Below are 14,501 nucleotides of genomic sequence, written 5' to 3' on the forward strand. Positions count from 1 at the left end.
CTGTGCAAGGCCTTTTTTTTTTCTACACTGCACTGCTGTGGTGCACAGCAAGCATTTTACATGTGGCAGGGATGTTCAGAGGCAGCTGGGAAGAGCTGGCTGATATTCAGGAAGCTCTGTGCTGGTGGAAGAGGCCAGCACTCAGTGTCTGTGCGGGGGCACCATATCAGCTGCACCTCCTTCCATGCCTTTATTTTTGCTTCTCTTCCAGAAATGGGAAACAAGCAACATGTGTGGGAGCTGTCTCTGCTTCAGCTGGGCATGGACTTTTCAAGCCTGGTCACAGTTCAAGAGGTAGAAAAAAAAGCCCCCAAAACATGGGTGTTTCTGTGTCGGCGGCATCTGAGTGGGCTTTCAGGGGCTCCGCTCCAGCCTGGCCCTGGGCTGTGTGGAGGGAAAGGCTGCTCAATCCTTCCCTGCCTCTCCCACCTGGTGATGCTTTTGCACACGTCCTTCTAAAAAATCTCATCTTCCCAAGGTGTTTTGATTGCTCTTGGTAGAGACTGCCTTTTTTATGCCTGCAGTGTTATCACTTCCCTGCCCCTGCGTGCTGGAGCGGCTCCACAAGGCAGTCAGGCACTCTCTATTTTAACTGCTTTTGCCCACCTCTTTGCCTGCCCTCACATTAGCTTTAGAAGATATGGGGCAGTGGAAGGGCTGGGAAATAGGAAACATTTGGGTGCTGAGAGAGAGAGGAAGGGGGAGAAGCAGGCACCTGCTGGGCTGGTGGATTTGAGCCCTGGCATGGTGGGAGTGGAGGTGTCCATGCGGGCACCTGCACAGACATGGGCTATAAAGTCATTTCTCTGTCTTTTCAGAGCTACGGCCTTGAAGTTTGCCTCTTTTATTCCATAGGGACCACTGACTGCAAAAACCAGATGCCATCTGTCCACCATGCCTCATAAATCAGATTTTAATCATCTCAGGGAGAGGGCTGTCTCCTGCTGTGTGCTGCAAACTAGGTCTGCAGGAGTTACTCTACAAAATTTACATTTCTGAGATGGGCTAGTGATTAGGGCTCCAGCTTCCTACTGAGGAGGCTGAAATTCAATTTCTCCCCCTCTCACAGATTTCCTGGCTGATAGTGGAAAGTGGTTCAGGCCATGCCTACATTAATCAGGTAAGTGAGTGAAGAACTGGTTTTCACCTCCCAGCTGATCTCCCCCTGCAACATGCTCACCCTGCAGCACGCCTCCGTCCAGCATGGGTGAGGGGCTCCCATGATGAAGGACACCTTTGGGTCGCGACAAACAGAGGCACCTCCAAGATCTGGTTTTGTTCCATGAAAACCAAAGCAGCAGATTGCAGAGATACTGGTCTCGGTGTTGCCATCTCCTCCAGCACTGTCAGCAGGCTGATTCACACCAACTACAGGCTTGCTCAGTGGATAATGCATTTGTTTCAAGGGCTGCTGGGTGCTGTGGTAGGTTACAGTAGGCAGTGGAGGAGAGAGCCAGGGAGAGAAATGGCACAAGGTCAGACTTGTCTGATCTCATACAGTGCTTATACAATTCTATAAGGCAAACAGTGTATTCCTATAATAATAAAATGGGCTGCCAAGGATGCTCAAATGTACAATGAGCTGTCCTTATCCCTTTTTTTAATCATTATATATTGAAAAATCATTGCCGGTATTACAGGGAGGCTGCAAAACTACCTCTTTGTGAGTAAAGAATCAATAATTTGTTTTCTTCTTCCCTGTATGAAAACAATACCATTAAATCATATTGCTTTATTAAAAAGGCAGGACCACCCAAGCACAAATGGCAAGTCTGATCACAGCCTGCCTGTGGGGAGATACAGCTCTGTTATCCACAGCCCTATGGACTTATTTTTCAAAAAAGAGCTTAGTGAGGCCTCTAAAAAGGTGGTTATTTTTCATTTGGCATGGCCAAGTTTTGACCCCTACAGAGGTACCCGCAGGGGCAGAGCAGATACAGCCCATCATTACCTGCTGGAAGCTTTGACACAAACCTCTGCTCCTTCTCCTCTGTGCCTGCCATGGGCATATGCCGGGCAGGATGGCTCCCCGCAGCCAGCCTCCAGCTCGCTCACCTCTGCCCTCTTACGCCAAAGAAATGCCTCCTTCTGGACAGTGTATTGTGAAATCGCAAGAGCGTTGTTAGCTCGGTCATATCCCAGGAGGAGTCAAGTCCTGTCAGCTCATCAAAACCCAAAACTCCATCAAGGAAGAAAACGATGCATGAGACAGGGGGAAAAAAGACTGAGAAAGATCTAATGGTTACAATGATCCAAACCATTAATTTTTTTAATCTCAAGCCATTAGAGTTTAAACTTTTGAAAGGGTACAGGAGGAGAAAGGTGCATCACGTTAGCATCTTCTGACACACTGCAGAAGCAAACCTGCATCCTTGGTTCACGCGGGTGGGGGCAGCCATCATTCACTTTGCACAAAATCTTTTCCCCCTATCTCTGCAGTGCAGCAGTAGTCGCAGCGGGGCCAAACGTTAATTAACTAGATGGGGTGGAGGGCACAAAGACAGTATGGCTGCTATGGAAGCCATTTAATGAGGAATCACTTAAAGAAATGCCTGCCCCGCCCTCTCCCACCACCCCTCTGCCTCATACTCCCCCAGAGAGTTGTTCTGCAGGACATCTCCATGGAGGTGCTCGTGATGGAGCTCTCTGAAGGTTTGGGCAGAATTCAGGAGGCTGGTGTGAGGTGTCTGATGAGCAGCTTCTGGAACTAAGGGCATCAAAGCAAGTTTGTAAAAATGTGCTGAGGTGTAAGTGTGGTACACAGGACTGCCCTGACTGCAAGCCCTCCACAGCGCTGGGATGCACTTTAATCAGCACTCAGATACCAGACAGGAACAGAAAATATTCCCCTTCTTTTTCCATAAAGATTCAATCATTTATTCTAATACCCTGTCAAGGCACCTTTACTAAGAGGTGTGTCATGAATAAATATTTTCAAAATAATTAACTTAACCGAAGAGTTAAAAAACCCCCACCTCTGTTATATAGCTAGTGGTTGTGGAGCTGGGGGGTGGGGAAAGGTGAGACACCCCCTTTTCAGAGGACTGAAGGAGACTGTGGATTAAACCAGTTATTGAGCTGGTTTCTAATGAGCCTGCTACGGCTGCACCAGGCAGATCAAAGAAATTAAAATCCTGGAGCAAAATAAACATTTCCATTCCAGCCCTATTAATCTTCCTTACCCCCACTCTTCCCCCAAAATCCTTATCCCCAACCCAGATGCTCAGTCCAGGCTCAGTTATGAGGATGCTGTCTTATGAGGATGTTATTTCCAGGTGAGTCTGTGGTGTCTGGAGGACGTTGTGGTCATCAGCGAGCTGCCTCTGGGTGTTTCCCAGGAGTGTTGGCGTTAGGGCCGGTCTAACCCGCTGCCGCTCACCCCCGGTGCAGCTAATCGGGTGCAGGGGGACGCTGTGTTCGCCCAGCAGCACTCCGCAGTGGGTGCTGCCATGAGGTACCGTGTGGTGCGAGGTCCCGGAGCTCAGCCTCGCTTCCCCAGCACAGGGCCCCTCCACCAGGCCATAAGTTATCTGGCAGGCCAGGCTCACGCTTCTCTTGGCATGGGGACAGCAGTCCCTTCCCTGGCCTGGTGGCTGTCGCTGAGCTTTCCCAGCCCCCAGGCTCTGATCAGGGTCCCTGGGGGCTGGCAGAAGACCCTGGAGCTGGAAACAACAAGCTGGAAGGAGACAACCAGCACCAACCAGCCACCATTTTGCCTCTCCGTGGGTCCTGAGCAGAGGAGGGGGCAAAGTTGGTGACCTGGGGTCTGAAGCCAGAAAGATTTTTTTCAAAGCCAGTGAGCTCAGGGTTTGCTGAGGGGTCGAATAGAAGGAGGTTTTGTTCCCGAGCTCTGATCTCCATCTGTAGCTGAAAGCACAGAGCAATCCCACAGCAAAAGAGCTGACATGGGTGACTCCAACACAACCTTACTGGAGCCTGGGGAGCCATCACCAAAGGCTGGCTTTGTTCAACACCCCTCAATGAGATCCTTCACCTGTGGCCCTTCTTACAAGTACTGTCACTTCTCCCTTCCTTCTGTCTCTGCAAAGGAAGAGAATTTAAAGATTAAACCTTGCTGAGAAATAGAAAAATCATAGATCCCTTGAGACAAAAAGCACAGCTACAACTCACTGTCAGAAGTGGGGAAACAGCTCTTCTACATGTTGGGGAAGGTTTGGCAGGTGGGGAAGTATTTCTCAGCTGTACACTCCCCCTCTGGTTTGGATTAATAGCTTGGCTCCAGCTTCAGGTAGAAATTCCCCACCCCTCCCATAACAAATAAATTTTAAAATGTAACTAGCCCAAGAGAAGAAATATCTGCTGGATGTCTTTCTAATGCTGAATTTTTTCCCCTCAGTAAAGCATTCCTCTTTTAAAAGCACTCTGGCTCTTCACAGCTCATTTTCCTTGAGATGTCTATGCTGAGTACATGCAGACAACTAAGTTTTCATGTTGCTTTTAATGTAGCAACATACACAAGATACATATGATAAAAAGAACAAGGTGAGCTGTTGCCAGCAAACTATTTCTGCTTGTGAATTATCCATGAGGAAACCTAGATATGTTGGGTTTTTTTAACATAGTCAGCTATTAATCAAATTTTTTTGCCATTCCATGTGACCATATTTTGCCCTGTTGCTGGTTGCCCTGCTAGGTGACCCCCCCTCCACCTGCCCTCGCCTCTGCCAGCACATTTCTCCTGCCCATCACCTTTGCCCAGGGAGATGAAGGTTTGTACGGGTTTTGTCTGAACACATTCCCATGGTTTTGTGATCCTTTACCACTCTGGAGAGAGCCCGGTGCTGGAATTAAGCTGCCACTGTGTTGGAGCACTGGGAGGAGTTATTGAGCATGAACTCAATATAGCTTTTATACTTCTTTTAAACTAATAAACAATAGATGTTCTTTTCAAAGGTAAAGGAAGAGCTAATAAAACACTCACAAGCTCTGCCTTTCAACCCCAGTAAAATTCCAGCAAGATGATGCCAAAGTGATCCTTAAATTCAAGCATTGAATGCAATGAACTGTCAGCCCCCAAACGTGAGAATATCACTGCTGTTTTCTCAGTTTGCCTGGGAAGAGCCAGGGTTTGGAGGGCTTGCTCTTTCCCTTTTGGCACCAGGTAGATCAAAATGTTTCAGCTGAAACCTGGTAGTTAAAAATCAGGTCTCTGACCTCCTGTAGAGAAGTCATCGAGCAGGTCTCAGCTCCAGATGCTGCATGGGTTTGGACCAGATTCATCTACATTTTAGCAATACAGGGGAAAAACACAGAGTCTGCTCCACAATTTTTTTACAGTCCCCACAAATGAAACCCATTGCATGGACTCTGAAGACGGGAGGAAAGAAAGTAAAGATGGAGAATAGAGAGGGTGCAACTCCTCTGAGATAACCCCCTCATGTGGCAGAGGTCCTCTTTCTGGATAGAGAGCCTGAAACTCATGCCTTGAGGGGGAAACTCTTGACAAATGGTAGGGAGTGAGGCCCACACACCCACAGGACAGGCTGTTTATTGCTCGAGCTGCTCCACAGCCAGTGGGAGAGGAGCGGGAAGCTGCCACCAAATGCAGAAAGGCTTGCAATACCAAGACCAAACTTTAATCCTTTGAGGTAGGAGGTGATGTACCAGTTCCAGTCCAGACCTGGCAAAGCTTGACCTTGCACCATTGTGGGCTCCTGGCATGCAGCTGAGCTGCACAAAGGAGTTATCCCAGGACCCACTGTCCCAGGCGGTCTTAAAGCGGGCTCAGAGGGGTGGTGGAAGGCGGGGGTAGGAGTTGTTCTTGGCTGGGGTACATGTGCCATTTCGCACAGCGTAAAGGAGAGTGTGCATGTTGTCTGACCATGCATCACTGTGAATTCATGGTTTCTTGATTCTCCTTTGCTCAGGCCGACAGCCAGCTTGCTTGGTTTGGTCAAAGGAGGAAGAAGCAGAGGAACAGGCTACAGAGAAGCTGCTTGGCAGAAGCCCAGTTCTAAAGCATCACGTTTTCCAGTGCCAGGGGTGGTGCATACTGCTCTCCCTGCTTGCTTGGGCATCTGCAACACAAAGCCTGGGGACTGACCTCCTGGGGGCCTCCAAGAGCATCTCTCGCAGAGCCTCTTCCCCAGGGTGATTCTCCTTTTTTGCTTCTATCTCCTGGCAGTTGCCTTGGTCCTTCCCCCTGCTTGCTGCTGCTCTGCTGGCAGCAGGGGGCCAGCTGATGAGAGCTGGCAAGAGCTTGGGCACGAGTCTGAAAGCCAGAGAGAAATGGGAAAGTTGTGGCGTTAATTATGATGGCTTGGGACCAGCTGGAACCGTCACGCCCTGTTAACTATGGAGAAAACAGCTCATGGCTCAGGGACAAGGCAGCCCGGGGGGCTCAGCGGGGGACGCCAGATGAAAACCACCACCACGTGCCAGCCCCCTGCCCTTTCCCGGCCTCGGCCCTGGAGCATCACCCTGGTGTCACCACGGACACAGCTTGTATAATGGGAAAACAGAGCGAGCCCACTGGCAGCAGCATTTTTCTTTGAAGCCTTGCTATTACATGTGGGCTCCCAGACTGGCAGGGTTTGAGCTGCCTTCTTAGCTAAACTGGGAAATTAATTACCTTAAGCCACACCTCCAAGTAAACGATGGGCAGCTTGCTCTCGGCGATGCTTGATCTTGAGCAACTAAATCAAGCTCAGCAAAGCAGCCCAGAGCCTGGTTGCTTGGCGCGCTGCAGGACCATGGCTTTCAGTGGGCAGGACATTAAGGAAAATGCCATACGTTGAGGCCCAAAATACCTGGAGCTCTTGGTAACTGGAGAGCTGGGCTGGGGTAGCAGCAGATGCACATCAGCTGGGCGCTTCTGCTAGAGGTACCAGTGTGGTTATTTAAACTCTTTAAATGGAAATTAACAAAACCTATTAAAATAAATGGCACTGGTTTTATGCCTCGTGTTGTCTCTGCTTCAAGCTGTTGATTTAGAGTTGGTTTGCATTTATAGATTGCAATTTTGAAGTGTTTCCTTTTGGAGTTGCAAAAGGTCAGCCTAAGAAAATGCGTTTTGGATCTGTTTTGATTTTGTGGCAAGGGACAGGTTCCCCCATGAGTCAGGGAGCTTCAGAGTTAAGCAATAAATGGGTCTCTTTTATAGCCACTTTCAGATTTTCCCTTCTACTGTAAATCAGTGTAAAGATAAGTACACTCCCAGGGCAGCCCAGGCAGCAGGAGCCCCCCTATTTCACAGCCCTGCAAACCTGGCTGTGCCTGCAATGCCATACACGTATTTCATGGCTCTCTGCTTTGGTCTTTTTCCCAGTAAGCAATTGCATTCAAGGGCCTGATTTTTGTTTATTCCTCTGCAACTCACGCAGTTGTTTACATGAGGGCAAAGGGTATGAAAAAAGCTATCAAATCAGAACAGGGAAAAAAAGGGAAAAGCTCCCTGGAGCTACAGTTGGATGCACTGGCTGCACCTGGTTGGGTTCAGGCATGTTTTCTTGCTCCTGAAGCTGTTGATCACCTGATGGTGGTAATATTTTCCTACAGATTATATGGAATTGGCTTTAAGGGGTTCTTTTTACTTCCACCAAGCAGAGAGAATTTCCAGGTAAATGGCTTATCCAGCCCGGAGCAGCACAAACTGAGGGGCACTACTGCTCTCTGTGGGTAATTCTGTGGGGTTTTTTTCCCCCTGAAGTGTTACTGCTTTGAAAGAGCTGAGAAAGCAGAGCCAAAAACCTTGCCTAGAATTGGGTGGCTTGTTTGTGCGTGGAGCTTACCTAGGCGGCCTTCATCTGAGCTACTGGTGAGGATGCATCAAACTGGCCACAGATACGCTCTGCTCTTGCTTTTTATGAGATAAGCTGAGCAGGAGCAGGGTAAGACCAGTGATGCTTGCCTTAGGAAATACCACGTAGGCATCAATAGCCTGGTATTATATACCTGTCACCCTCATCTACATCACTACTATAGTAAGCGTAATCTGCTGGCTAGAGACCTCCCTAGCCTGGGCCGTAAGAAATCCTGTCTTTTTGCACAGAAACATGCTTAAATTAGGTCTTTGCTCAGAAAGGTGATAGCGCCTAGGAGGGGAACATGCAATATAGAGAATGCAACCAACTGTTCTTTGGTAGTTTTCTTTCTGTTTACACAGGTGTACCCAAGCTTTGCAGCACGCTTTTGGGGAGAAAAGGCTGCCCGGAGATTTCCACCAAAAATTCTGCACTGCAGGCAGGGACTCTCGGGTCAGCCCTGCTGGTTTCTCAGCCCTTCCTCTAGCCTGGGAAAAGAAAAATAAATGGTCCACATAAAACACTATTTAGAAACCACCCTCTAACCCCTAAGTAATTGTTGAAAATTGTTTCAAAACTAGTTTTGAATGGGAATCTAGCACTGGAATTTAAATTTCTCAACTGAAAAGTGATTGTCTCCCTAATAGAGCTATTTTGCAGTGGGAGGGAGGAAAAATTGTCAAAGAAACAAAGTGTTTCTCACAGAAGCAACTGGGATGTGCAACCGTGGTGTCCAGCTCCTTGGAGCTGCAGCAGCGATGTTTCCTTGTCCCCCTTCTCTGAGGAGACAGCATCTTCCAGGCATCAGTGTTAACGAGAGGATGTCCTGCAGAGTCACTTCCTGGCCAAAACTTTGCAACCGGAAGGTGGGAAAAGAACAAGAACACAAAGCATTTGAAACCCTCCTTCCCAGACAACATTCCCAAACTAAATCCTGTTCTTCCCCTCAGGCAAAATACATTTCAAATTGCTCCTCTGAAGCACCATCATAATCCCGGGGAAGGAACTTGGAGGAATAAGGAATGAAGGAAAGAAATTTTTCATGACTGGCTCTGAAACGGAAAGGTATTCATGCATGGAGGAAAGCACCTTTCTCTGCCAGAAAGAAATAGATGAAAATAAAGATGTTTATGAAATATGGAGGGCTGCCCTCATCCTCCATCCAGCTGCATAAACGATGCTGTCAGGGGCTCCCTGGCCACGACTGGTGTTTTCCCATGGAGCTCTTACCCCTGCTCCCCTTTGCCTAAAGTCGAGCTCAAATTTTCCATCTTCTCATGGCAAAACAGAAGATGGAGTCTAGAGAAGAGGGAATAAAAAGAAAAAAGTCATGGAAAATGATATAAATCCTTGAAACAGAGGAGCAGGATTAGGAAGAGGGCTTGTACAAACAGCAAATCTCAGTCTCTAGCTAACACTGATGGCTTGGACCTGCACTTCTCCACTGGTCTCGCCTAAAAAATGGGAGACTCTCCAGTAAATCACCTCAGATGGCAGTGCTCCACACGCCACCTCCCTCTCCCCCATGCTTCTTGCAATGAGAATCGTATAAAAAACCCAGGCACATTTCAGGGAAACATTGGCCAGATGGCCACCAGGCCCCCTTCCCTGCTAGTCAGCTTGAGCAGCAGCCTGAGCCCTGCTTCCTAACCCAGGTCTGTCACACCTTGCCACCAAAAAGACACACAAGAACACCAGGATGTTGTGTGGTCCTTGCTGAGTAGTTACAGAAAGTCTTTTTCCTTAAGCCATAAATTGGTACTGGGGGGAGATGTGGAGCTGGGTAAATAAATCAAGTGTTAAAGCTTTCTCAAATGAGGAGAAATGGGCATCACCTACCAAAAGGTGGGGGTGAAGGAGGTGAAGAGGCTGCCCAAGCCAACCCACACAGCTCTACACCATGCCCGTATGGTGGTAGCTATGTCATGAAAAGCAAAATGCAGGGAGAGATGCCTCCAGCCAGCACAGAGCCGGTTACACCTGGGTGGGATGGAGCCGCAGGGTGCTGCGGGGTGGGCAGCCACCGGGCCCCGCTCCTCTGCCTCGGGGCAGGTCACTCTGTGGCAGAGCCAGGGGAGCCACTGGGCAGCGGGGACAGCTCTGTGCTCGGCCAAGCCTGCGACTTACATCTGCTGAGAAAGAACTGCCACCCTCCAAGTTGCCCACAGGGACAGTCCTGACATAAACAGTCCCTGAATACAAGCAGACCTGGCCCCTGGGGCTGAAGAGTAGGAAAAGGCCAGTATTCAGCTCTGTTTTTTTTCACTATTGGTGAAATCACCTCAAAGCAAGAGATCCATTGGAGTCCACACAGTATCTGCCATCTCAGTACCCATTTGCGGATGGTAACAGGGGCCTGGCAGGTTCTTGCCAGGTGGTTTGAAAAAGCAGGAGGAACTGACTCATCATGGAAACATCACACTGATAGAAACGTCCACAGGAAAACACCGTGGGAAATCCACACGCAGTGGGAAAATGACATTGCTACCAGCGACGGTGTGCCTGCAGACTGTCCCACTTCCATCCACCTTACCCCCACACTGGCTGAGCTGGAGGCAGCAACCACTAATGCAAGCAACCAGAATAATATCAAAGTAAGGAAGGACAAAGGAATGAGGAGTCTCTAGGACAGAGAAGAGAGATGCTAAACTGAGTGGGTTAATCTGTGGATGCTGCATTACGCATACATGGGCTAACCCAGAAGGTAAATCAGGCAATTCAAGTGAGCCATTTGAATAAACACCAAACAAAGGGAAACTCAATTAAATTTTAAAGGCAACACATTTTCAAATGGCAGGACTAAGCAGCATTTCAAGGTGATGATCACTGCCAAGTTATTTCGAGCAAACAGGAGGCTATTTGGTTTATCTGTTTGAATGTGCCAACAATTAATTTAGTAATCGGCATGTTCTGAAGAGACAATTTGAGAGGGTGACAAGGAGGGTCAGGCCCTCAGTCAGTGTAAATTCGCACTGGCTCGCTATGTCACAGTCAGTCCTGTGCTAGCAGAGGGTTTGGCTCAAGCCCCCTTAGGGGGGACATGCTGGGGGAGGTGACTTCTCTTACATAAGGATGGTGATGTGCCTCACACACATGCAGATGGTGATGCTTCTCATACCACCCACAGCACAGATGGACTGTCAGTCATCACATTGAAAGTCATTCCAAGAGTGTGCCTACCCCAAGTCCAGCAGGGAAAAATTAAGTGCTCTTTAATCCACTAAACCTACCCTGCTTTACACTGCACAGACACCAGAAGCAAAAATATTGTAGAAATAAGTCTCCTATTTATACAGATCAGCAGATGAGAAATAGCAATAAAGATGCTGAAGTCACCCTTTTGTTTATTATAAATTAAATGATGTTGTGCTTATAGAGTCTCTTTCACCCAGGGATCCTGGAGAGCAACAACCTCCTTGCTGTGCAGATGGACCAGCTTCTGCCCTAAAGAGGTTAAAGGCTCAGGTCAGAGCCCTTGCCAGCCCACCTGCAGTAAATGTGGCTCTGGCTCTGCCTCAGAGCCATCTACACCAACAGCCTGCGGGGTTTTAAAATAAATCATTTCCTAAGTGTCTTAATTTAATTTGGGTCCTGTGAGGTGTTGGTGTCACAGGACAAACCATTCACAGATCCTGGAGTGGTGGGTGCACAGAGCCTTAGAGACAGGGACAAAAAGGTGGCCTGAAATGGAAGGAAAAAAAAAAAAAAAGAAAATCAATAGACAGCTTTGAAAAATATTCATGTTGTATGTTTACCTTGAGTAATGTATTTAGTTGTTAAAGACTGAGGTGATGAAGCCAAAAAAGGCACTCTGCATTATTTCTCACCGAAATCTTCTAAGAAATGGTCCAGTTTCTCCTGCAAACATATTTTCTAAGCTGTCTTTTAAAGGATTTGGTTTTCCTCTTTATTTTCCTGCCCTCTACAGCAGCTCTTAAAAATCCCAAATTACTGCTCTTAAGAATTATTATTTCCTTAAGAAAAACATCTGTCCAAAAGAATCAGGGGAGGGGAGAGGAAGGAGACAGAAAAAAAATCTCAGTTTGAACTCTGCAAAACCAAGTATTTTGAATAAATTTCTCCAGTCACTTTCTGTAGGTATAAAACCTGCACTGGGTGACCAGTCTGGATTGCAGCTAGCCCGTCACTGCCTGGCCCTACCAGCCATGGGCAGTGTGCGAGAAGAAAGAAGCCAAAAGCTTGAGAAATCCATAGGGCCAGTAAAAAAAAAGTGCAATAATTTTGCTAAGCAAAAGCTAGCCAGTAATAATTTATGGCAGGCATGCGTTTTCCTGGATGAGGTTTAGGATGCTGCATGCTTGGCAAGAGCTAAGTGCACTGTGTAAGCACTGGAGCACCTCTGGCTGGTGAAATGATCAGCTGGTGGCCACCAAGGTGCCTCACTGGCTATGCAGAGGGAGATCAGGAGGAGATGGGTTGCAACCATATGAGAATGTTGCTCATGGGGGACCAGCACCCTCACTGCTTCTCATTTGGCCAGTAGCTCAGTGATGCTGCATCCAGCCGCAGGAGCAAGCTCAGGACACTCACCTCCACGCCACTCTCCATCATGTAGAGGACAATTCCTGCTTGCAACAAGGGTTTAAAAGCCAGGCAGAGGATGCTGACAGTCACTTGGCAGGACACAGGCTATCTCAAAAGGACTATTAAAATATACATATAAAACAAAAGAAAAAATAGGATTTAATTATTCTTTCCCAGTGTGATACGTTCCTGAGAAGCTGGCAAACAAGTGCTCCAGAAATTTTCTGATGCGAGCTCCCACAGACAATCATGCAAAATGCCACCTGCCAGGCTGCTTGGAACAAGTCCCTCCCACCACTCAATAGTCCTGGAGATGGTCTGACTCTGTGGTTTTTCAGCCACTTTTTTTTTTGTGTGTGCTACTCTAACCTGCTCCCCACTCTTCTAGGCTACACCTCCAGACCACCTTGTTTTCCACTGTGTTGAGCAAGGGGTGGTCCATTTAAGACAAGTGCAATCCGTAAGTCTCAACTCTTGACAGCCCTGGTGGTAGCCTGTCCTTCTCAAGAAACACACCCAAGCCAGAGTGGAGTTGAGCCTCTTCAGAAATGTTTCTATTCTTGGGTATGGTTTTTGAGGGTGAGTTTGGGCTGTAAGCAACAGAAAATAACAGTAGCGTAAATTGCTCTGCCTCTCTTAAAGCCACTATCACACCTGAGAAGTCCCGTTGCGTAGGGAACTGTGTTGCCACACAACCTGCAGCTCCTGCTCCAACTCCTCACGCACGCAAGCTGCTAAGTGCTCCTTTCGGTCCTTCTTTGTCCTCACACATGTCGGTAGGCAACCCTGCCGCAGCAGCTGGCTGCTCCTTGCACTCTGCCTAATTAAAAGGAGAGATGAAACTGCAGCCAGAGGAAATCCTCTAGATGATGCATCTCCGTAAGCACGGCCAAGCCTGGCAGCAGTGAGTTCGAGACCAGCTTGCTGCAGGCATCCTGCACTGCCCCCAGAGGGTTTTGGATCCCAGCGAGTTCTCTTCTTCCAGGACAGTGGGGCCAGACAGCACCGCCAAGCTTAATGTATTTGCTTTGGGAGCAAAAACAAATGATGCAATGGTGGAAGGTGCAAGTCTCTTGCACAACACAACTTGTCAAAAGGAGCCCCGTGAGCTTGCCTGAGGAATAAGCTGTTTTGGAAATACGGTAATGCAGCTCCAGCCCTGCCTTCCTGAGCATGTCTGAGGTGCAGCCTCAGCCCCTGTGCAGGGAGAGCCTGCATTCGCTACAGGATGAAACTTTAAGCAATGCCAGGCAAGCATTCCTTCTGATCAATTAAAAAGTAGCATTGACAGAGAAAAGTCCTGCCAGGATTTCTTGAAATGTGAAGGCTGGAGGCTGTGTGAGACGACACTCGTGTGAAGCAAGGGAAACAAACAGCCCGTGGGACAGAGGAGGATGGGGGGCAACAAATGGAAAGGGCCTGCAGAGCACTGATGGCCAAGTTATTAAAAGGAAAGAAAATTCACTGTGGGAAGATGCTAGCACTCCAGAGTGGTTCTTGAGGTAGTATAAATCAGCATGACGTTACTGTGCCCCATTTATGACAGCTGCAGGCTGGGCCACGCACTCTCAATGCTGATTCCTCCAGAAGAGGAGGAATTCAGGTATAGCAGTGAGGTATATACCTCTGGTATAGACACTCTTTCACTGGGCAGGTGTTGGGGGCAAATGGCAACATCACCGTCACAACGTCAGTGTTCAGCTATCTCAGAATTTGAAAAGGAAAAATCCTTTAGTTTTGTTTCCATCTCATAAAGTCCTCATAGCACTGATGAGGAAGATGGAACCTGAACGCACATTTTTGGAAAGCACATTTAATTATCTTCTGGAAAAAGTGAGTCTCTGAATGCAAGAGATTGCTTCATGACAGAGTTAAGAGCACAGAAACCCACATATACGATACTTCATCGCTCTGTAGCCAATTTTGTTGATTAGAATCATTAGGATATGAGAAGAAAATAGTTAATGTGCTGTAACCACTCTGCAAACGTTAGGAAATCTACAATCATATGAAACTAATTTTAAATGAAATGGGAAGGTCTACAAATTAGGTGCAAAGGATTGCTACAAAAGGCACTGAGAAAGGCAGGCAGGCAAGCAACACCCAGACCAATACCCCACCCAGAACAAAGGGTGGTTAAAAGAACACAGGCAGCTCACACACCCAAAGAAAATTACTTCTGAGAACAGATGC

The sequence above is a fragment of the Strix uralensis genome, chromosome 1 (assembly GCF_047716275.1).
Source record: "Strix uralensis isolate ZFMK-TIS-50842 chromosome 1, bStrUra1, whole genome shotgun sequence".
NCBI classification, from domain to species: Eukaryota; Metazoa; Chordata; class Aves; order Strigiformes; family Strigidae; genus Strix; species Strix uralensis.